Below are 23,553 nucleotides of genomic sequence, written 5' to 3' on the forward strand. Positions count from 1 at the left end.
CTGAGTTGCTGGAAGGGCAAGCTCATGTCATACGGAGGCCGATTAATTCTGATTAACTCGGTTCTCACGAGTATGTCTATGTTCTTTTTGTCAACAAGTGGTTGTGGAAGTTATCGGTAGAGACTGATGCCACTTGGGCGCAGCTCCTTCGTAGCAAGTATCTTCATTCCAAAACTTTGTCCCAGGTGACAGCAAGGCCGTCTGACTCTCCCTTTTGGAAAGGGCTTATGAAAGTCAAAGTAACCTTGTTTAATAGGACAAAGTTTATTATTAGCAATGGCGCTAGCACGCGATTTTGGGAGCATACTTGGCTCGGAGAGACCCCCCTTGCCATTCAATACCCGTCGCTATATCGTATTGTTCAACAACGTGAGGTATTCGTTGCAACGGTACTTCAATCCACTCCACTTAATATGCAGTTCAGAAGGACGCTAATTGGCAACCGTTGGGAAGAATGGCTCCATCTAGTAGGTAGACTGATGGAGGTTCAACTATCTCAACGGCTCGACGCATTACGCTGGAAACTTACTAGGTCTGAAGAGTTTACTGTTAAATCATGGTATGTTGATGTTATCAATTCAAGCTCGATTCCTAGTTCCAAACATGTTTGGGCTGTAAAAGTTCTGTTAAAAATCAAAGTGTTTATGTGGTTTGTCGATAAACAAGTAATTTTAACCAAGGACAATTTGGCAAAGCGTAATTGGACAGGACCTACTAGGTGTAGTTTCTGTGATCGGGATGAGACTATCAAACACTTTTTTCTTGATTGCCCGTTAGCCAAAGTTCTTTGGCGGACAGTTCATATTGCTTTTAACATTACTCCACCGCGGTCTGTCAACACGTTATTTGGAACGTGGCTTAACGGGATAGGGTCCGAAACAGCGAGACACATTCGCGTAGGAGTCTGTGCTTTACTGTGGGCAGTCTGGAACTGCAGAAATGACTTGGTTTTTAACAGAACAACAAATATTCTTTTTTTGCAGGTTATTTTCTGAGCCACTGCATTGATCCGTATGTGGTCGCTACTTACTCCGACGGAGGCCAGGGAGCGTTTGGTTACTGTATCTATCCGCTGGGATATGGTAGCACGGGATATCTTCAAGTGGTTTGGATGTCGGTCATGTAATAGGATAGACAATTAGTTTACCTATTTTTCTTATGTCAGCCGGTTGTGGCTTTTTCTGGTGAGTTTGTTTTCGCCCTTCTAGCTCTTTGTGAGCTCTCCTTTATTTTTCGTTTTGAGACTTGAAGACCTTGTTGAACCTATTTATTTGTTTCATAAGTTGGCCGTATGCATCATTTTGATGCAGAGGCCGCGGAGTACCCCCGTTTCGAAAAAAAAGCATCAGTCATGTGCTCTTCCGCATCTCCAGGTCATTGGGAAGATAGATTATGTCCACTTCATCGATCGACGATCGACGAGTACTAAAAACACAAATAGCAGACAATTGATAGCTATGTGCTTCGATTTAAGAGCCACCAGCTCACCACCAAGAAACAAGACAAACGGAGGAGACTTTAGTCAGCATACCGTTCACTACGTCTTCAACTAATGTAGTTCCTAAGCAGAGAGTGCAATGGAGAGGCCTGACTCGATGTTGGCGATGGCGTCGAGCACGGGCGTCATAGCTAATAGCTCGTCAAATGCTCTGGTTGTTGGTCTTTGGGATGCCCAGCAGTTGGGGGCGATGTCTTCCAGTAATGTCTCCCCTGCTGCCACTGGCGGGGACACAAAGCCGGCGACCATAAATCCCCTGCTGCTGGCATCGGCGAGAGTTGGCTCCTGGACGGCACTGAATTATCTTCTCAGCAAGGAAGACAAACAAGCACCACCAATGGTCCAGCCTACTCAGGTATTTCTTGATTTGCTCGTGGGATATACTACCAGCAATAGCACCAAGGGAAGATTGACGGTGCAACAAGCTTCTGAAGATGTAGAAAATGTGGTTGATCAGCCTGCTTCACCCACGGCTGGTCTACTTCTCAACGGCGTCACTGCAGAGGGGGACACCGCACTGCATGTGGTTGCCAGCCATGGGGACGGCAAGGAATTCTTGAAGTGTGCAATCATCATCTTCAAAAGGGACCAAGACCTCCTGTTTGCAGTGAATAATAACGGTGACACGCCCTTGCACTGTGCCGCCAGAGCCGGTAAGCTCCAAATGATCTCTATTCTTGTTGAACTTGCTGAAAGTTGCAACGGGTTCCACGAGTTCCTGAGAAAGGAGAATGTGCTTAAGGAGACAGCCTTGCATGATGCTGTCCGTATTGGAAATCAGGATATTTGTCTGTTGAAGGCTGATCCTGACTTGGCCAATTATCCTAAAGAAGGCACTTCCCCATTGTACCTAGCAATTTCACTTCAAAGATATAGTATCGCACGGACCCTACATGACAAGAGCAATGGAAATCTCTCATACAATGGACCCCATGACTTTTGGAACCATAGGTATTAATTAATTTTATTTTGGAAGTTAGGTATTTCAAATTACCAATTGAGTTTATATGCATAAATTATTTCAAACTTCGCATATATTTTTGTTGTATGCGCATATGTTTAATAGATGATGGGAGGGATCATTCAAGACTTCCTGACACTTTTGCTCTTAAGGTAGAATATAAGCAAGATCAAAACGGTCCAGTTGGTTCCGGTAGTCTATGGGGAAATATGACCGTATACCCCGATTAAGTTATATGTTCACATTTTTATTAAGCACTCCTTCTACCCAAAAAGTGAATGTCTTGATGTTCCGTGTTAATGGAACTAGATGATACCCCACACGTTGTTCGATAATGTCGTGAAAAGAAGTGCATAACTAGGTGTTATGTAAACAATGATAAACTAATGAAAATAAAATGTAAGAGTATTCTTGAATTACACTTTAAAACATTAAAAATTATGAAGCTTAAACCAAAATGATGTATACATGAGAAAAATAGATTAAATTAAAATAGGGTCATTTCTAAAGAAAAATGTGAAGGATCAACTATATGTGTATGCTCCAAGCACCAAACACATATTACGTGCCCATGAGAGCACAAAACTTAATGCAAAAAATCAATGATGACTTGCATGCATGGACCGGTGATGTGGCAAGGAAACGTTGCATGTATATATAGTAATGAAAAAATTGCAACTTATAACTTGCATGCATGACTTGCTGAAGTGGCATGGTTACATGTCTAGAAGAAAATAGGTAGTGGGTTGTAGTGTATCTCTGATTTAAAATCCACTAGTGCATGTTGCATGGTAGAGGATTATCATGTTTACATCGGGCGGATGCTAGTGGATAAGCTAGTAAGGTTAGATAATTAGAAGTAGTGGGGATCACAATAATCTGGCAGCTATGATTATGATAATGTGGATAAGCTAGTAAGGTTGAGAGAATTATATTTAAGAGTGGGGATCACAAAGATTAGATAAAATTAAAAGTGGATAAGCTAGATTGAACTATCATGGATAATCTGACAGCTACATTAATTATAATAATGTGGAAGCACGAATGTTGAGATAATAAGAAGTAGTGAGGATCACACTCTTAGACATATAGTATATTGTCGTTACTAGTAAGATTATCTGGAAAAATTGAATTTGTCAAACTCTTTTGTTGTTGACAATCTCCTGGCTGACATGTTGTCTCACTTACCTTGGACTAATAGACAAAATGTCATATTTTCAGGGATCACAAAACATATTTTGAACTAGAATAATTAAACCCTTTAACAGTCGCTACAACAGCGGATGAAGGACTATGCCACGTGTTTTTTTACTGTGCCGAAGGGAAACTTAAAAACGCGTGCCTCCTCCTCCCCTTTTCTCTCTCTCGTTTTCCCACCTCAGCTAGGGTTGCCGCCGCCGCCGCCCCATCGCTCCTCGCCGTCCTGGAAGCTCGAGGCGTCGTTGCCGCAGTCGGACAAGCCCCCGACGGACGCGGGGAGGAGGAGCTCGTCAGGGGCGTTCGCGCGCAAGTTGGGCGCCAGCCTGTGGGAGATACATGACGTCGTCAGGGCCGCGGGCGCCGGCCGCCGGATCCGCAGGCGCGCGCGGAGGGGGCCCGCAGCATCCTCCTGCCGCGACGGCGATGACGACGACGTGGATTGGGTGAGAGCTCCACTACCGCCCTCTCTGTTTTTTCATTGTCAACGTCGGTTGCGGCCTGTTATTTTCTTTGCAGTCTTTTCCCCCAAGCTCCATCATACTCTACACTGGCATCATGTGTCACTGTCGCTAAATTTTCAGTGCATCAATATGTTAGAATTAGTTCCTAATGTGCAGCCAGTGCGGCAGATAAATTAACTCTTCTGCCGCAACAACATATCATATACTGTTGCTCCTTGAGATTTGGCTATTTCGGCGCTAGAAAATCCTTCACGCTCCTGTTACAACTTTGTTCCTGCTAGCTAGGACACGTTCGAGCTTAACAGTTGCACTGGACTAATCTTTTGGCGGGCTTGTGAGAAGTAGTTGCATTTCAGATCCTCCTTGTTTCCATTGAAAACCGATGAAAAAGGAGAGATTAAGAAAAAAAATACTGCTCATATATACATTATTTGTTCATATGGATGTTCTTCTGTGCTAAAAAAAAACATATTTTTTGTGATTTGTCACTGCTCAAAAGAAAGATAGTAAAAATGATCTAACTTTTTGTTCCTGCATTTCCATTTTTACATTCTCCCTAATTTATTTTACCTTCTACTTACAATATATAGGCTATGTCGCCACATGTGTGTTTCCTGTAATGGCCTAGATTATCTTGAAATTTTTAACTTCAAAGGGTTCCCTGACATAGCTTTATCATATTCCACATTGCTACTCCATACAGAATACATGTCAATTTTGCTTGAAAGGTTTTGAGTTTTCACTGATGGGCATGCTGGTCCAATGGCAAAACCAGCTAGCAAGTATAGAACTCTTCTAGTCAAAGCATAGTGATCTGTTTGTATAGATTGTTTTTCTAATTAGATGTTGTGTGTGCCAAGCTTGTACATAGTCTTTGTAACATTCCAAAATTCTAAATTTTGGAATGTTATATTAAATAAATAGATTTGATTGATTGACTGAAAGTGAGTGAACTTTTCGAAAGTTAAATGAGAGGGAATAAAAGGACTTTCCCAAATTTTCATTTTGCATTTTGATCTCCATGAATTCAAATTCTTTTCATCGCCAAACCCTGGAGAGAAGATGACATGACTTCTTCCATTTATTTAAATGACAAGGGTTTTTGAAAACATTTGAATTTCATTTGGAAAATACTTCCAATCCAGAAACTTTATGCAACTCAATGATTTTCAAAAACGAAGATAAAATGACTTCTTTAAAACATATGAAATATGAGTTGGGAGTTTCAAAGAATTAAATTCAAAGCCCCTTTGAATTTATTTTCAATTTGGAGTTATTTGAGTTTTAATCAAATTATTTTTCTCCCAAATAAAAATATATGGAAAATAGGGTAACATGATTCCCAACATCATAAAATTGGAGATAAATAAATTTGAATTAATTTTGGTATTTTTAAAATGATTTTTACTAGTTTTTTACTAGAGCAGTAGCAATATTTGCTTTATTTGAAGTTTTGTAGATTTTATTTCACACTATAAAAATGTTCATGTTGTAGAAAATCTTTTTCTAAAACTTTAGATGTATAATATGTCTATATATAATGTTATTTTAGTTTCGTTATTCATTTTTCCTTCTGTTTCTAAAAAAATAAAATAATAAGTTTACATGCGGCCCATAGTTATTTACCGCCCACACGCGTAGCATAGTGGCAATGGGTGCCACATTTTTTTCTCTCTCTTAAATGGGCCAGGCCCAACCGGCCATTTTTTCCCTAGTTTTTTTTCTCAAATGATCTTTTTTTGTTGACCGAAAAAAAAACAGCAGCCGCAGCGTACGCGCGTGGTCGGCCGAAGGCCTTTAGGCCCATGCGAGCCGCATCTTTTCTTCTCTGTTTCTTTTCTGTTCATCTACGTTTAGTCCTATATTGGCTAGCCTTTGACCTCTAAGCCTCTTTTCCACCAATAAATATAGACCCATAAAGTCTTCCAAAATCATCCGTTTCGGGTTAAATCAATATTTTGGTTTGAGTAGATTCACTAAAGAAAAATACATTTCTCCTCTCCAGCGGGATTTTTGGAAGTTGTCTACTCACTCCGAAGTCATGTATATTTATTCGTTTTCTGTATTTATATGTTAGACTTAGAATTTCTTTTAGCCGTAGCTATTTTTTTCTGTAAAACAATTTGGCCCTCATTTTTCAAATAGCCATAACTTTTTACTCGTTCATCCAAATTAGATGAAACCAGCGCCTATAGTTTTGTCTTGTTTTCACCTATCCAGTTAAGCTGTCACGTCAACTTTCTGAAATTTTCAAATTTCGAAATTTGTTCAGATTAATATTCAAACTTCTTTTGTTCATAACTTGAGTTTCGTAACTCCGTTTGAGTTGATTCTTTTTGCAAATCGAAGCTCTTGACCTAAACTTTCTGATAAAGCCAAATGCACATAATTTTGGTACTGTTAGAAATTGTTTTATGTTGCAAGAATTATTTGCTTGGTTTTGAAGTTTTTCGAATCGTCTTCTTCGATCTTTCTGATCTTTTGAGTGATTGCTTATGTGTGGTTATTATTGCTTGCTTACGATAGATTGACCGGAGTGTGACGAGTAGAACTATTAAGAGTTTTGAGTGCGAATCATCTTCATCAACAGTACATGCAAGTTCACACTTTGATCATATCCCTTTCATACCCAGTTTTTATGCATTAGTTTCACCCTCAAACATTGCATGAGTAGGATTGATAACATGTGGGTATTGGGAAGTAGTTGATGAGGTAGGAACCTATTGCCCTGCATTCAAACCTTGGAAGTTACTATGACGTTATGCTTATATTGCCATGATATGCCCGTAGACGTGGATTGGGTTTGAGAGTATACATGACAGATGTGAGATTGTTAATTAATGGTTTACTTAAGGTGACAACTTTAACACACATCTGGGTGGGTTGAGGCACCTGGGTATTCCAGCGATTGCCTGTTGAGGCACTTGGGTATTGCAGCGATTGCCTCTTTTTCTTTATAGACCGCCACCTAGGCTCAAAGGGATCATGGGATTATTCATACTAGAAATTTCCGTGTGCAGCCACAAGCTACTATGGGCTCTAGCATAGTTGACTAAGTCGTGCGAACTCTTACAGTGGTAGACTAGCAGATGTAGGGGATGTAGGTTGGTACTGTCTACCCGATCGTAAGATGCTAGCGCTTCTGAAAGACTATGTCTCGGTCATCCGTTTCTCAAACACCATGTAGTGCGAGAATCCCAACGGGGGAGATCGAGTCTTGTGGGGAAAAGTGCGCAAACCTCTACAGAGTGTATAAACTAATCATGATTAGCCGTGTCCCCGGTTATGGACGTTTTGAGTATCTAGTACTTGGATTATCATGTGAATCTCATCATGTGACTTTAATTAATTTTGTTGGGTGATAATGATGATGCTTAATTGGGATTGAGAGGGTGTCTACACTCTCAATGTTTAACAACCACCATGATAGTTAAATAAAATTTATTCCGTTGTAGTAGGGAAAAATTGGCTTTTCGCAAAAAACCTTATAACCATAGAGCTTTTCCACCAGCCATATATGCATGTAGTGATAGCCATTGTTCATCATTCTCTATGGTGTGAATTTGCCAGTACATTCAATGTACTAACCCTTTGTGGCTGCAACGTCTCATGTTGCAGGACTTCTTACGACGAGTAAGTGATATGTTAAGGTTACAATTTCTACACTCAACTTTTTCGTTGGTGTCGATGGGAATCCACAACCTTGTTACTTCCGCTATTTGGATTGAGGTAATAGTATTTACGTTATTTTATACATGTGATTTACCTCTGCTATAAATCCTCGAGTACTGTGTGTGTCAGCATACCGATCCAAGGATGACACTTAAGCACAGAGATTTGACCGTCTGAGGTCAGGTCGCTACAGTCTTAGGAGTCGTTTGGTTCACACTCTGGTATCATTTTCGACTTTCAGTATCAGGAAGCGCTGCTTACTATATTCTCTACTGAATACGTGTTTTGTTTGGTTAGGGTGTGAGCGAATGCGGAGCAGAGAGGATTCTAGATTCTATATCCGGACGGATCGGACGTTTCCGCGGATGTGAAGCATTGTATCAAATTATTACTAGGGATCTTCTGTAATATTTGTCGGTTTTGTTTGACTACCTATCATGAATCCATTTCTTTCGTCTCATTGATTTAGCAAGCAATAATTTATTCTGGAATGGCAGAAGGTACAGCTTCATATATATACCATTTCTTTCCTTTTCAGGAAAATAGGCCATAGCTTGAATGCCAGGAGAAGTAATGGACCATGGATGGAAAAGTTTGGTCAGATTCCCTCCTATACATACATGGTATAATTTAAGCATCCCCTATTCACTTGTAGTTAATTATTAATATCATTTGTATTACCTACATTGTAGCCCAAATTCATGGACCCGCATCTCCGTCTCGCTCGTTTCATCCTCTGTTCTCTTTAGCTAGCCCATCTATATGGATCTTTGGGTGGGTGACACAGTCAGCCGCGGGAGTAGGCGTGCGACGACGTTAAGGAAGATTCAACCGTGGATGACCTGGGGATGCTACCGGACAAGCGTGCGGAAGCCGTCGGGGACGCCATTGACATGCTGCAGGACGCACCGTCGAGGTAGCCATTCAACTGCTCACGAGCCGCTAGGGATGCAACCAATTGCATATGCCTCTTCCATGGCTCCATCCGTTACGTGTTGATTTTCACGCCGCTGCTTCTCTTCCTTTGCGAGCTTTGTCTTAATTTATCTTTTTGCCCCTTCTTGGGTTAGTCTTTTTGCAACCCTAACAAGGTCATGTCTGTTTTGTATACATGTACACATGATTTTTATGATTAGAAATTGAATATTTAGTTAATTTCTAAGGCAATTGAACTATATGAGCTATTGTATTTCTTTTGCTACAATGGAACCATGTTGACCACAAGTTGAGCTATGTGCCACCATGCATGATATCAGCATCTTTGTATTAGCTTTAGATCCGATCACTAATGCTTACTGACTATAGTTGTAGTTTCAGCAGTAGCATGCTAGAAGTTATCATATATTGGCTAAGTTGCACTTGTCTTGGGTACATCAAGATGAAGATCAAGAGAATTCCGATGAAAGGCATCATGTTGATTCTGATGTGAGACACTGAAAGGTGTTATTTTTATTTTGTTCCTTAGTTGTCAGATGATTATTTATATCAATGTCATGTGTTCTGATGCATGCCATTTTCTGTTGTAGGAGGAGCAGTATTCAGGGTGCGAGAGTTAAGAGAGAATCTGCTGAAACTGAGGTGACAACAAATCAAGTGCTTTACTTCTATTTTAACTCACATTGATATTGATTCAATAGTATACACGTAAAATTAATTATTTTGGTATATAATGCATACTTGCAGACATCTAAGTAACAATACCTTTGTTCGTACCCGTTTCCCGGTGTTGTCTTCAATGCCTTTGTTTCTGTTGTCTCCTACGATCTTTCGCTACACACTCGACCACTACCACATCCCCTGCTGTAAGGTAACTAATTACTACAATCCTTGCTTGTGCTTGTGCTTGTACTAATTTTGAATTATTTCATTCCAGTTTGAGGCCAGCCGCAGCCACGATATCGACGGCATCCATCAATCCTGGATCCTTCGACATCTAGATGGACCATTGCTCCCTCATTGACTACGACGATGGGCTCATCAATATCACCTGCCACAACATCGACATCAGTCTCCATGTAGTTCTGTTGTTTGTCCCTGCTACCAAGTCACTCAATGCTTGGCTTCTCTCAACAAATTTCACTCATTACATTGGATCATTGTGTGTACTGGTGAAAATAATTGTGTGTGTATGTGATTGCATTTTTTATATGATTGATGTTATGATGGTTAATCACATTGTACACTGGGTGATCAAACTAATATCCATATATCTTGCATCAATATTGTAGTTATTGATGACATAACTTGTGAGGAAAGGACATGGTAAATGAAGAGACAACATTACACAAGCTTCTATCTCTGTGAGGTCAGTAGCAATTTGGTCATTTTGATGCCACAAACCAGAGGAACAAGTCCGGGTTCATCAATCATAGCTTTGAACCAAACACAGAGAAATGGTTAGTTATATTGTACTACTTATTCTATATCTTCGTTGGTAACCCTGATATTTGCTAATAGTATCATGTTATTTCAGGACTATAGATGGATAGACCAGAGTTGGAATTTTTGCTTTTTGTGACATAGAGAGATGGGAGGAGCTGACCTATGACTATAAATATGTTCATTCAGTTTCATGGTTACTTTATAAGTCTTTTTTCATTATAGACAAATTTGTTTCGCCCACCTTACTTTATTGCATTGTGTGCATAAAACTGTTGCTGCTTCTAATTGATGTCCTTGTCTACATATTTGTCCAGTTTGGAGCAGATCAAGATTGTTATTGTGAATCTTGAAACTGCAGAAAAATGGAAAACGGATTTTGGGGTGGCTACATAGTTTATACTCTCCAATATTTCTTAGCTACATCCTCATATAACCTCGAGTTCTTTCTCTTTTCGCACTCGTAGTTCACGGAAAATTGAGAATAGCAACAAAATAATAATCCCCGACAGTCATTCACGCATGTGCTCTTTCACATCTATATGCAGTGCCAATTGGGAAGATAGATTATGTGTACTTTATCGATCTTCGTGCGCTAAAAGCACATGCTCGAGCAGGCCAAGTGACATCCACTAGATCACCGCCAAGAAACAAGACAAACGGAGGAGACTTTAGTCTTCAGCATACCACTAACTACGTCTCACTACTAGGAAAAGGCCTACTAGTGGTGCACCAGTTTTGCCTACTAATGGCACACTACTGGTGCACCACTAGTACCACGCCACTAGTATTATATACTAATGGTGCATCACTGGTGCGCCATTAGTATCTGATATACTAATGGTGCACCACGTCGTGCGTCATTAGTATAGACCAACATGCGCCATTAGTATGCCTCCCAGGGGGCCATATTTACCCATGTGTTGGCATACTAATGGCGCACTGTGGGGTGATGCGCCATTAGTATCCTTTGGCATACTTATGGCGCACTATGTAGTGATGCGCCATTAGTATCCTTTGGCATACTAATCGCGCACTTTGAGGTGATGCGCCATTAGTATGAATATTAGATTTTTTTTACTTTTCTGATTTTTGCACAGGTTACAAAATATATTATTGGATAGAATATAGACAGCAACAGTAGATTCATCGAATACAATAGAAGATTAGTCTCCGAATTTAAAAGACCAAACAAAGATAGAACATTACAAGTCTCGAGACCGCGAGTAGCGAGTTTGTCTTCACATTACAAGTCGATATCGATCATCTAAACTACCATCACATAGAAGAGAGTTGCGGTCATCACGATGAGCATCATCGCGATGAAACTGGTCTTCATCCGGTTCCTCCAACGCTCCCTCCTCTCTCCCGCTAGATAGCGGGCGTATCTAGATTCCGCCTCCGCCCTAGTGGTGTACCCTTTGTAACTGTTACCACTGAAACGGTGAACCTATCTCCGACACTCCTCGCAGTCGTCGTAGACTCCGGGAACCTTACCTTGTACACGACATACGATGGCATCTCTATGCACAAGCCAAACAACAGAAAATACATCAGCAATATATAAGTATGCAACAAAAGGATTGGAAGAGAAAAGCAAGACATTAATAGCAGGATTCATGGTCCTACTAATAAATAGCATCGATTACATCTAAGTTGAATGACTATCCAAACCAAAGAGACATACAATTCATTAAAGTTTAATTACAACATGAGCCAATCAATGTTTCAGAACTACACATAGCATCATTACTTTCGACTCGACTCATGGGATCGGAGCGTGGATGAAGCCGTCGCCTGTCGTGATGGTCATGAAATCGCGGGCGTTGTCAGCCTGCATTTGTAGCGTTGTGTCTATCTCACTGTTGGACGGTTGATATCTGAGGTAGAATTGCCCCAAGGTATGAAGGACATCTTGATGGATGATTTCCGCAAACTCCGACTGGATGCGAAAGAATTCTTGTTTGATGTCCGTGTCCTAGATTGCCGACAAGCTCGCGGCCCAATCTTTGAGATTATCTGGTAGCAGAAGGTGATGATGGTCCCGTACAATCGCCCGCATGTGATGGAGGGCGTAGTAGGCATCCTTCTGACCGCCAGGCAACTGCTTTACGCAGGAGAACTTAGTATTGTGGGCGAACACGTGCCTACCGTACCTACCAACTGGCCTGGTGAAGGTGCCTCCAGATTTGGCGTAGCCGGGGAGAACATCATCAAGAACTTTCTTGATATTTGTGTAGTCTATATTGGAGTCACGGTTTGGGTCGAAATACAAGGCCATGGAATATTTCGGGCTTAAGAGGATGAGTGTGCAATGTGTGTCACTGCACAAAACACGGAATGTTAGAAAAAAAAGAACAATCGAAATCTAAGAAATCATATGTTACGGTGCAGTTAGGGGATGACTTACTCGGGAAAGTAAGGCACGAGGAAGTTATCCTTATCTGGGTTTGCAAGAATGACGCCTTCGAGGTATGAACTCGCGACTTGGCGGTCCCCAGCGCTGCCCAAGAGCTTGGCACGCATGTAGAAGGGGTCGACTATCACGATGTCTGGGGTCTTGTCTCTAATGATCTGCATCTCCATACTCAGCGAAAATAGCCGAACGAAGGTGTAGTGCAGTGGATGAAGGTTAAACATAGCAAAGATGTCATCAAATCGCAGGACGATCGTACCCCCGATGGCGCCATCCACAAAGCCCTTGCCCTCTGGCACCTTGGCCACGAAAACCGGGTATGCCACATCATTCTCTCTGAGATGCCACTTCTCCAAAGAAAGAACACTGTCATGCAGACTCCGCATAGCACCGGTTGCAGCATTGAGCATATTTGTCGGTAGCATCGCCCTACCCGCCACATGCACCCTCCTCAAGATATCTTTAGGTGAAGGTGGCCTGTCCTGAGCACGGATCGTACTCGGTGCCGGCTGGCTTGCACCGACGCCCTTTTTAGTCTTTCGTTTCCGTCCCTTCTTCTTGATCTGCTATAATGGGACAGAGTTCTGCTCACAGACCGCCTTCTTGAGCGTGTTGGGGCTGATAATATTTCGCACATCAGCTATCAGGCTCGGTGAAGGCAGCAGCTGGAGGCGTCTCCTGAGAACTGAATGCCAGACGACGCCTGTTGCAATTGGGTTTCTCCGTCGTACCAGTTAGATCGCGGTCGTCTTGGTTGGGTTCTTGAGAAGGAGGCCCGCAGAACTCGTCACCGTACCCATGTTCGGCAAAGTACTTATCGACGTTGGTAAATGTATCGTCGTCGTGCAGATCCTGTGCCATATGCTTGTCCGGATCCTGTGCCATAGGGATGTCCGGCATGTCCGGTAGCGTTGCGGCGTTCTTGCCATGGCTTGGCGCCGGCACGACTGGCGGTCTTGTCTGTGGGGTGGTGTCCCCCGCCCCAAACTAATCTGGCTCTTCGGCGAAAGCAGGGGCCAGCTTACGCAGGCACTGAGGGTCATCTCATCATCTTCGTCGGCCCCAGCGGGTCGAATCGGAGGTAACAACTCGTCGCAGCCTGGCAGCACCCGAACCAGTTCAACCCTATACACTGTGGGTGGCATCGGATTACCGTGGAACACGGGGTTGCCCGGTTGAACGATTCTGCCCTTGGCGACATCGACCAACTCGCCGCCCACGAAGTGCAGGAGAGTGCAAGAAACGTCGGCGGTGCCCTGCGAAAACATGTAGGGCATCAGGGATGCCTAGTCAAAGGCAAGGAGATGAAGTCATCAGCTGAGAGGCTTAGTTACCGTGATGCTGTCAAGCTCGGCTAATGTCGAGGCACTGCCAACGGCGGGCGTGCAACTGATGGAGGGGCCGCTTGCTAGCGAGGTGCCGGCCGGCGTACACCTGGGTGCATTAAGCTCCAATGCCCGTGCCGGCGCCGGAGACACGAATACCGCCTCCGCCGGAGACACCAATGGCGCCGCCTGCGCGTTGTGCGAGTTGCTGGCCGTGAAGCTGGGAACTAGGGGAGGCCCCTGTTGGCCGCCTGCAATCCACGTCGTCAGCCCATGAATCAACGTAGGCACCATGGTGTTGAGCATCATTCCCAGTTGTTGTTGCACTTGCTCTTGGACAATCTCCGGAATCCGCGCCACTTGTGCCTTGAGTGCTTCAACCTCGCGTGACTGGCTTTCCGAGCTAGTCTTTTTCTCCTTTCGCCCACCAGCGGTATAGTATGACGACCATTTTGTGGACAAGCCTTTGCCAGCCACACGACCAGCTGACGTCGGCTTACTGAGCTTATCCTTGTTTTTCATTACGTTCAACACCCTATTTAAAGGGGTGTCAAAAGGGGAGCTCTGAGATGACCCCGCGCTACTGCTTTCATTGTCTTGCGGAAGGAACATGAACCATTTAGAAATATTGGGGATTAATTAGAATGCAACCATATGGAGCTAATTACGTGGGGGTGTATTCCTTACCAGAACAAGCTCAAGCGCCCTGGTCCTCGGATCCGAGGTAAGCTCCTTTGTTACCGAGTCCTCCTTGTACCGGGCCCTGAGAAAGTTCCTGGTCTGCTTGTCACGGTATTTCTAGAAGCGGGGCGGTAGGCCTTGCTCGGCACGCTCCGCGTCCTCCTTGTCCCATATAGGCTCCGCCACTCTGTAACCGCCGGGACCGAGTTGGTGGACCCCTAAGTTCAACTGTCGCATTTCTTTCCCCCACTGACGTGATTCGGAGGTTGCGTTGCTCTCGCACTTGATCTTGAACTCCTTGTAGTCATCTTCGCTCATCAAAGGATATTTCGCCTTGATCTTCTCATAACTATCACCTTTTTCAATCATTGCCTTCACCGTGCTTCTCCAAGTAGACAGGGCCGTGCTCATCCTCGTGAGGGCGGCATTGTTCACTTTATTCCCTGAGAGGCGTGTGTTTGCGAAGTCAGCGGGGAACTTGTATTGTTCGTGCAGCTTCGTGAAGAGGAGGCTGCGCAAATTCCCTCGGTCCTTATGCCTTAGGTTCTCGGTGTTGATCGAGACGGTGCTCCGGAGAATGCACCCGAGCTGAACCGAGTACCCCTTGACTACTTCTTTGGGTGCCATCGGATGCCCGTCGGAGTTCACTTCAGTAAATTCCTCCTTGACGGTGCCGAGCACGCTCGGGCGTCGGTCCTTCCGTTGCCTCTTCGGTTGGCTGCCATATGTGCCTGCGTCGCCATCATCAGTGGTGGCATCCTCGACGGCACCATCAGTGGTGTCATCCCTGACGCCACTAGGGCTTATGTAGTCAGTATCGGTGTCTTCCGCGACGTCCTCATAGCGGTGAGGTTCTTCCTCCATCTCTGGGACAGCTCCCAGAATTGCTTGCCGCCCGAACCGCCGGCCTCATCGTTGTGGGCCATGTTTCGCTCTAAATAGGAAAAAGTTTGGTTAAAAAGTTGGTTATTGTCAAGGAACAAGATCATGGTCTCATCATTTAGGGTTTGTCGACACCGAGGCATCCTAAAAGCTAAGCTTTTATCATTTAGGGTTTGTCGATGCCGAGGCACCCTAAAAGCCTAAGCGTACATTATTTAGGTTCTCATCGCGATACCGAGGCACCCTAAAAGCCAAGGTTTCATCATTTAGGGTTTGTCGACGCTGAGGCACCCTAAATGCTAAGTTAAGTTTTCATCATTTAGGGTTTATCGATGCCGAGGCACCCTAGGTTGGGCCTAATCACTTGGCACTAATCACTTGGCTCTATTGCCACCTATGTTGGGTTTATCATCTAGGGTTTATCGATGCTAAGGAGAATTCTAAGTTGGGCCTAATAACTTGGCTCTATTGCCACCTATGGTTTAATGCAGCAAGAATGGCGGGGCAGTTGATCCTACTTAACTAAGTACTAAGATACCCCGGCCCATGCATTAGTCGCAAGTACCCCATATGTCGTTACCGCTGTAGGATTCCATCGTTACCCCGGAGTTCTGATAACCATCACTCTTCATGTCCTTTCCCTCGGTGTAGAATGTGTAGCCGTTGATATCGTACGCCTCATACGTCATCAGGTTGTGCTCGGCGCCCTGTGACAAGGCGAATATGAGTTGTTCTTCCGCGGAAGAATCCTCACGTAAAGGGTACGACAGAAGCTTCTGCTTGAACCAAAGCGTGAAACATGAGTTTTGCTCTTCGATTTCGTCTGTCCTCTGTTGGCCTGGGTCATTGTACGTCTTCTCAATAAAGGTTTTGTGCTCTACCACCCAAGGATTGACCACGTCTATGTGTTGTAGCGCGACTAGGTTTGCTCTTTCAAAGTCGGCGAGTCAACCCTCGAAGTCGACATGCATTTCACGGCGACCCTCACGGTGACCCCATCAAGCGAGCCTGCCGAGGTGCCTGTTGACGGGAAGACCAACGGGGTTCTCGATGCCTACATAATTCGTGAAGTAGGAGATGCACTCTTCAGTCAGAAAGGCCCTAGCTATGCTTCCCTCTGGACGTGACATGTTGTGAACGTATCCTTTGATGACACCATTCATCCTTTCAAACGGCATCATGCTGTGCAGGAACGTCGGCCCGAGTTAGATGATATCCTCCATGATATGGACCAGCAGATGCACCATAACGTCGAAGAATGCGGGCGGGAAGTACATCTCAAGCTCGCATAGTATCACCACGATCTCTTCCTGTAGCCTTCTGAGTTGCCTCATGCCAACCGACATCCGAGAGATGACGTCGAAAAGATGGATAGGCCAAATAGCGTTTCACGGACGTGCGTGTCCATGATCCCACGGATTGCAACTGGAAGTATCTGCGTCATGAGCACGTGACTGTCGTGAGACTTCATCCTGCTGAACTTCTGCTTCACTGGGTCTAGGTATCTGGTTTTCTTCCCCGCGTAACCGTAAGGAAGTTTCTCTTTTCGCACTCGTAGTTCTCGGAAAATTGAGAAACGAAATAATAATCCCCGACAGTCATTCACGCATGTGCTCTTTCACATCTATATGCAGTACCAATTGGGAAGATAGATTATGTGTACTTTATCGATCTTCGTGCGCTAAAAGCACATCCACCAGATCACCGCCAAGAAACAAGACAACCGGAGGAGACTTTAGTCTTCAGCATACCACTAACTACGTCTTTAACTAAGGAGTAGGCATGGCTGCATTTCTTGCAGGTTTGTATACTTTTAAGGCTGAAGGGTGAACCCGAATAGAAGGTTGCGGATTTTACCGAGATATTCATCCATAATCCGGATCAGTACCGATATGAAAGAAAGACGGATAATGCACCGCTGATTAAGATTGCACCCTACATAGTTTTCTTTTAAATGGTTAACAGGTAAAAATAACATCATATTCCGATTCTATATATTTTTCTAATTAAAATCCATATATAACATGTTAAATTTGGAGTTACAGTTTAGAAGATATGAGTATTTTAAAAAACATTTAATATGTACTGTGGGTTTAATGTCAGAAATATGAGGGGGGTTTTCTATAAAATAGCATAACGGACTAAGAATACCTATTTCTTTTATTAGTAGGTATAGATTTTAAATGAAGCAACATACACCACTCAGTCTAAAATACATATTATGAATCGTTGTCTTTATATGGTGCTAGCAAGGCCATGTTGAGATGGGCCAGCATACTCAAGTCAAGATTTTCGTTGAACAACGCATGAAGCTCCGGCATATCCGGAAGATCATGCCCACAGTAACCGCTGAGGGTGTTCACCTGCTCCACACAATGAGGGTGCATAAAAGATGGCGGCCCATCGTGTCACCACCGTCAGGGCCACAATAGTCCTTCAGCAAGGCGGTGCAGACGTTCGTGATGCTTACCGTCACGTCATAGTCCAGCTTGCAGAAAGTGAGGCGGCGCATCATCGACGTGCCAGTTTTGGCTTTGTGCAACATTTCTTGGACCTTACCATTGGCGGTGACGACACGTGCTTTGAGGATGTCTACGCCGATGAGTGCCAGGTCACGAAGGTCCTTTGCCTTCTCGCTCCGGTTGTCAGACCGGAGGGTCGAGACACAGAATTTCTCCGTGAGGTGGATTTCTTTGTCATAGTTGGCTGTAGCGTTCTTGCACGCTTTTGTCACGAAATCGGCTGCCTTCGGCTTACCACCAACGTCACCGCTAGTATGAGGAACAATTGACGAGGAAAAGAGCATGATGGTGATGGCAGAGAAGAAGATGGTGGTCGTTTATGCTATTGCCATTGTTGCAAGGCCGGCTAGAAACCTTGAATTTTATTCAAAGTAGGAGTGGTGAGGATAAGTGTGTAGGCGAGGCCTAATGCTGAAATAGATGTGCGGTTTCATGGATGCCTAAGCATGTATTTATAAAGTTCATATAGTGGGGGTTCATGAATGCAGTATCCAATTTGGTTGTGTGCAGATCTGTTGACACTCACTTCGGATATCTTGTTATTAATATGTCTACTGCATAGCCATAAATGCAACACATCTTGACATGGATATCGAAATGATTATTTTCCATTCTATGCACATATGCACTGGCGGTTCAGAAATGCAGTATCCAGCTTGGCCATAGATATTCAAATTATTAGTGCTTTGCTCTGCATGAATACATATCCTCATTCTGGATATCCTTGTATTAATGCCCTCTCTATCCATAAATATGTTGATGCTCATTTTAGATGTCCTCTTATCAATACGCATCTAACATCCATAGCTTCGTGAATTCAACACCTCTTGATCATGGATATACAAATGATGTACATGCAATCTGATGCGGCATCAATCTGTGCTAGGCTGGCCCAATATGCTCATGCGCTTCAGTGCTTCCTAGTGTGGAACGGAATACGTGGGTTTTTTATTTTGGTTTCTTACATCAGTTTTTGTTTCAGTTTAATTTAATATTTTATTATATTTTAACTTTTATATTTATTTTTTCTTTTTTAAGTTGTCTTTGAATATTTAAATATAACTAAAAAATTATTTTTTAATAAAATAAATATAATTATGAATAGTTTTATTTTCCCCTTTTTAGTTTTTCTTTAAATAAAGTAAATATAATTATGAACATTTTCACTTTTGTAAATAAGTATCTTTTCCTGTTTTTCATTTTTCCTCAAACTTCTGTTTTTTGTTTTCTTTTCTTCTTCTTCTTCTTCTTCTTCTTCTTCTTCTTCTTCTTCTTCTTCTTCTTCTTATTATTATTATTATTATTATTATTATTATTATTATTATTGTCAATTTTCTTCTTTTTTTCCTATAACTATTCCCTTCCTTTATATCATTTGAAAAAAAAGGAGATAGCTTTTTTCACCACATTACCTCCTTATACCCGCTACACAATAATAGAAACATCCTTTCAAGTCCATAAAGGTAAATATTATGACGTCGACTTCACACAGCATGATGAAGAATAGTTAACACAAACATATAAAGAAAACCATGTATTTTGTTGGCGTTCAGTTCATTCACATACTGGGGGGTCATCATTAACCCCGAGAACTAGGGCCATTACTCAAACATGTACAAGACAAACACGAAGAGCAGAGACAAGTTATAAGCCAGCATCCTGTTGTGGAAGGAGAGAGGCATGACAACAGTACTGGAGATAGCATCGGCCCTCCGACCGGTGTGGAGCGTTGGAAGAGACTCCTTCCTTCTTCCTTCTTCCTTCTTCCTTCTTCCTTCCTCCTTGTATTGGCCCTTCCTCTATGGCGGTAAGGCGGTCTTGTTGAAGAAATGGAGGTGTACCAGCTCGAGATGGATATGTTACGACACATGGGGAATGAGAGTTAGCGGCTGGGGTTGGAGGTATATATATAGCCAGCCTCCATGGGTCTCTTCCATGGATCCTCCTCATATCCTTTGATTCAAGGGCTCCAGAGGAGTTCCAACCTCTGATAATGCCTTCCTCGATGTCAAAGGATCATGTGGGAATAAATAGGGATCAAATCAGTGAAGAATCATGGAAATTACTGTCAAATTCGCAACCCAGATCACCTGGTAAAAGTTCAGGACGCTCGTGTGGTGTTCCGTATTTTGGTCGCCATTGCCTCATACGAATTCCGGTTGGGCATTTTGGCCTTGTTGGATTCTTATGAACAAGCCTGATAACCTCATGACACTAGATTGTCAATTTAGGCTTCTTGACCAATGTTATTTTGTCAAACTCCATGAGAGGCATCTATCTGGTGCCTGTAATTCCTCTGGTCTAGCCCCATAGTGATCCCTTTCATTGTGCTAAATCCATGTGAGTTCCAATACCCATACAAAATCAACAAAACCAAAGAAAAACTAAAGGTTACGCAACAATCTCAACAATATGCACCAAAAATATAAATTATTCAAACTGGAAATAAAAATCGGTACATGGATATGCTATGAGGGATTTTGACACAAAAATATGGACCAAATAGGCTTTAAAACATGACACAAGAACAACTTATCAACATCCCAATCTTAAACCTTGCTCATCCTCGAGCATGAACGTTGATACACTCATTGATTTTATCCATCTAGCTTACCAATGAAGATGGTTGCCCAAAGGTGTATCCTCGTTTTATCAACGTGTAAGCAACATAAAACGTACTCATACAAGGTAACACAAGTTGAATTACATGATGTATTATGATATCCCTTCCATTAGAGTTTCAGCAACTGTTTCTATGTACCTTGTCAAAGTTAATTAAATCTAGCATGAGAGCAAATATTTGGAAGGTCCTACTTAATTACTTGTTCATTTATCATTGTTTTTCTAGCACGAGTAGCGATAAAAAAGTCAAAAAATAGATTCAGTGCCACCCACTAGTGTCCTCACGTCAAGGATCTCAAGTGCTAACTTTGGTTGTAGCGCATCCATAATAGATATCTCTTAGATCTCAAGATCAAACAAAAAAGTGATAATTTGTAATCTGAGTTATTGAAGGGGAGAAGCTGAACACTCATGACCGATACTGGGTTTTATTGTAATATTGATCAAGGCATGGAAAGATTGAACATATGAACTTCAAATAAAAAAACTATATGTTGCTAGTAAGCGCTGAAGGATTTGCCCCCCTTCTTACTTACATACCCCATATGGCTACACAGAAAAATCGAAAATGATGATACACTTTAAAAAAAGAGGCAAAAGCTTTTCGCGTTTCATTTAATAAAAAGAATATTGTTCCTGGTTAATTGCTAGAAACCGTGTGAAAATCGATACATTCAGGGCCAAGCCCACTCAAACCTCCCCGTCCTAAACAGGGACAAGCCCACACTCACTGGCAATCGAGTGAACGCAACAAGAACGCTAACCACACCAACGCGCATCAAGAAACACCAAAAATGATACACTTGGAGTATAAGCACATGTTACACCTTGTATACACATGCAGAAAAAAACAACATCTGGTGGAGCTCATGTTGCAAAATAATAATAATTGAAATGATAGTTTGACCCACTCGTTGTTAAGGGGGAATATTGCACTTGCAGAACAGAAAAACCAATGAATCAAATATGAATTACGAGGTAAGAGCAAGTGTATCTGAATTAAGACAGAAAATGATAAGAACGGGGCAGGAATTGGGGTAGACTATTCTGAGACTCTAAAGGGGTGGGGCGGCTCGGATATGGGGCGTCGGCGCTGATGGCGTCCCGGCAGCAGCGCGAAGGCGGGAGCTTTACGGGCCCACGAGGGCTCGGTCGGGCCTGGTATGCTCCTGCTATTGCGTCGGACGGCTACCGTCGCTGACGGTGGGGGTGGGGCCCTCCCGCGTGCCGATGGTGCTGACGGTGGGGGTGGGGCCCTCATGACCGCGTTGGCGCATGGTGGTGGTTGGTTTGGTGGCTGGATCCGGAGCGCCAGAGGTGCGGGTTGGGATCGGGGGAAACCCCTGTCGGCACGGCCGACACCGGCGCGGTGGCGCCTGTGGGTGCCACCTGACCTTCCGGGAGGGCGTCGGGGGCTACCCTTCCTCTCACCTCGTCGTGTATCGGGGGAAACCCTTGGCAGCAGCGTCGTCATCGTTGTGATCCTTCTTGGAGGTGTTGATAGGTGCCGGCGCTTCGGAGTCTTGGAGCCTAATGGAAGATCCCGGTGGGCGCCGCGATCGCGAGGCTTCTTCGTTTTTGTTGATCCGCTGTTGTAGGCATTTGTTTCTTTTGCTCTTTCTCTGTCGTTTCTTTTGGGCATGACTGTGCTGCTTCCGCCCCAGCACCTATCTCTGTATGGTTCGGTTGGTTGCTTTGTATACAAAGCGGGGGGAAACCCTTTTTCGGTATTCTGAGACTCTAAAGGGGTGGTGCAGAATAGCCCAGCCTATGTATCTATAGTCAAAACACATGGTTCAGCTCAGGTAATTTGTTCAGGAGTGAGGTCTGACAATAGAGAAACTCTATCCGGCGTGTTTCAGTCAAGCACAAGCAACTTGCTGAAGAAATGCAGACTCTAGGGTAAATGCAACGGCACGCCCTTGACCACTTAAAGAGGAGCAGCTCTGCCCTGCACTCCACTAAGCACACCACACTCTGAATGACAAGAGGGTCTTCTTCAACCTCCGCGGGAGTAGCAAGGAAAGTCTCTGAAACCTCCGCGGATGTATTTTCTTGACGCCATGTTGAAAGCTATGTATGTATTCCAGGCTATGAACTTTTAGGTACTGACTAGGTTCAAACCTTTGAACATCTCTGTCACTGCAATGTGCATGCCTAAAAGAATGGGTGTGCCCTGCTCAACGTCTAAGTTTGCTTGGTTCGGTGAACGTCTGCAACGCCATGGTGTAAAAGAAAGAATGTTGAGTATTGCTGCATGGAATGACTTGGCTTGGAACCAAATAGCAGGTTGGTTTCTAGTCACCGTGCATATTGGTGGACGTGAACAAGATTTGGATTCATTCCTGGATGTTTGAAGGAAAAATAAATCACTTGTACGTGCAAAATGTTGCCATCTCAAGTTCAGTTCATGAGTATTTTGAGTAGAGTTGAGAAAAAAAGTGTTGCTGGACCACACAAATACTGAATGCAATCCTCCCACGCACATGGTGAAAATATCCGTCAGTATGCACATATGCAAATCTAGGAACCATCACAAGTTCAGTTGTAAAAACAAAAACTCCCATCTCTACACAGACTATATATTATTATCAGCAAAGCGTCTAAAACTGAAAGAAATATGAGGGCGTGACTACAGGTAAGTCGACTGCTTTTGAATTATTAGGGCCAGTCGATCGTTTTGCGACGTCGGATGCAAATCCAACGGCGTGCGGCCCTTCTACTTCTTCCAGTTCATCTCTTTCCCAGGCAACCGCACAGACCGCCAGCCGAACCGCCTGCCACCACCACCCGCGGCCTGCGGCGCTCTCCGCGCAGCCTCGCCCTCCCTGGAATCCCACCGCCTCGCCACCCCGGACCCACATATTTTCCTTGGCGAACTTGCACCACCCCCCCCCCCCCAATCAACGATAGATGATGGGGTAGCTTGTCGGG

Source organism: Triticum urartu, chromosome 1 (assembly GCF_003073215.2).
Source record: "Triticum urartu cultivar G1812 chromosome 1, Tu2.1, whole genome shotgun sequence".
In the NCBI taxonomy this organism is placed as follows: Eukaryota; Viridiplantae; Streptophyta; class Magnoliopsida; order Poales; family Poaceae; genus Triticum; species Triticum urartu.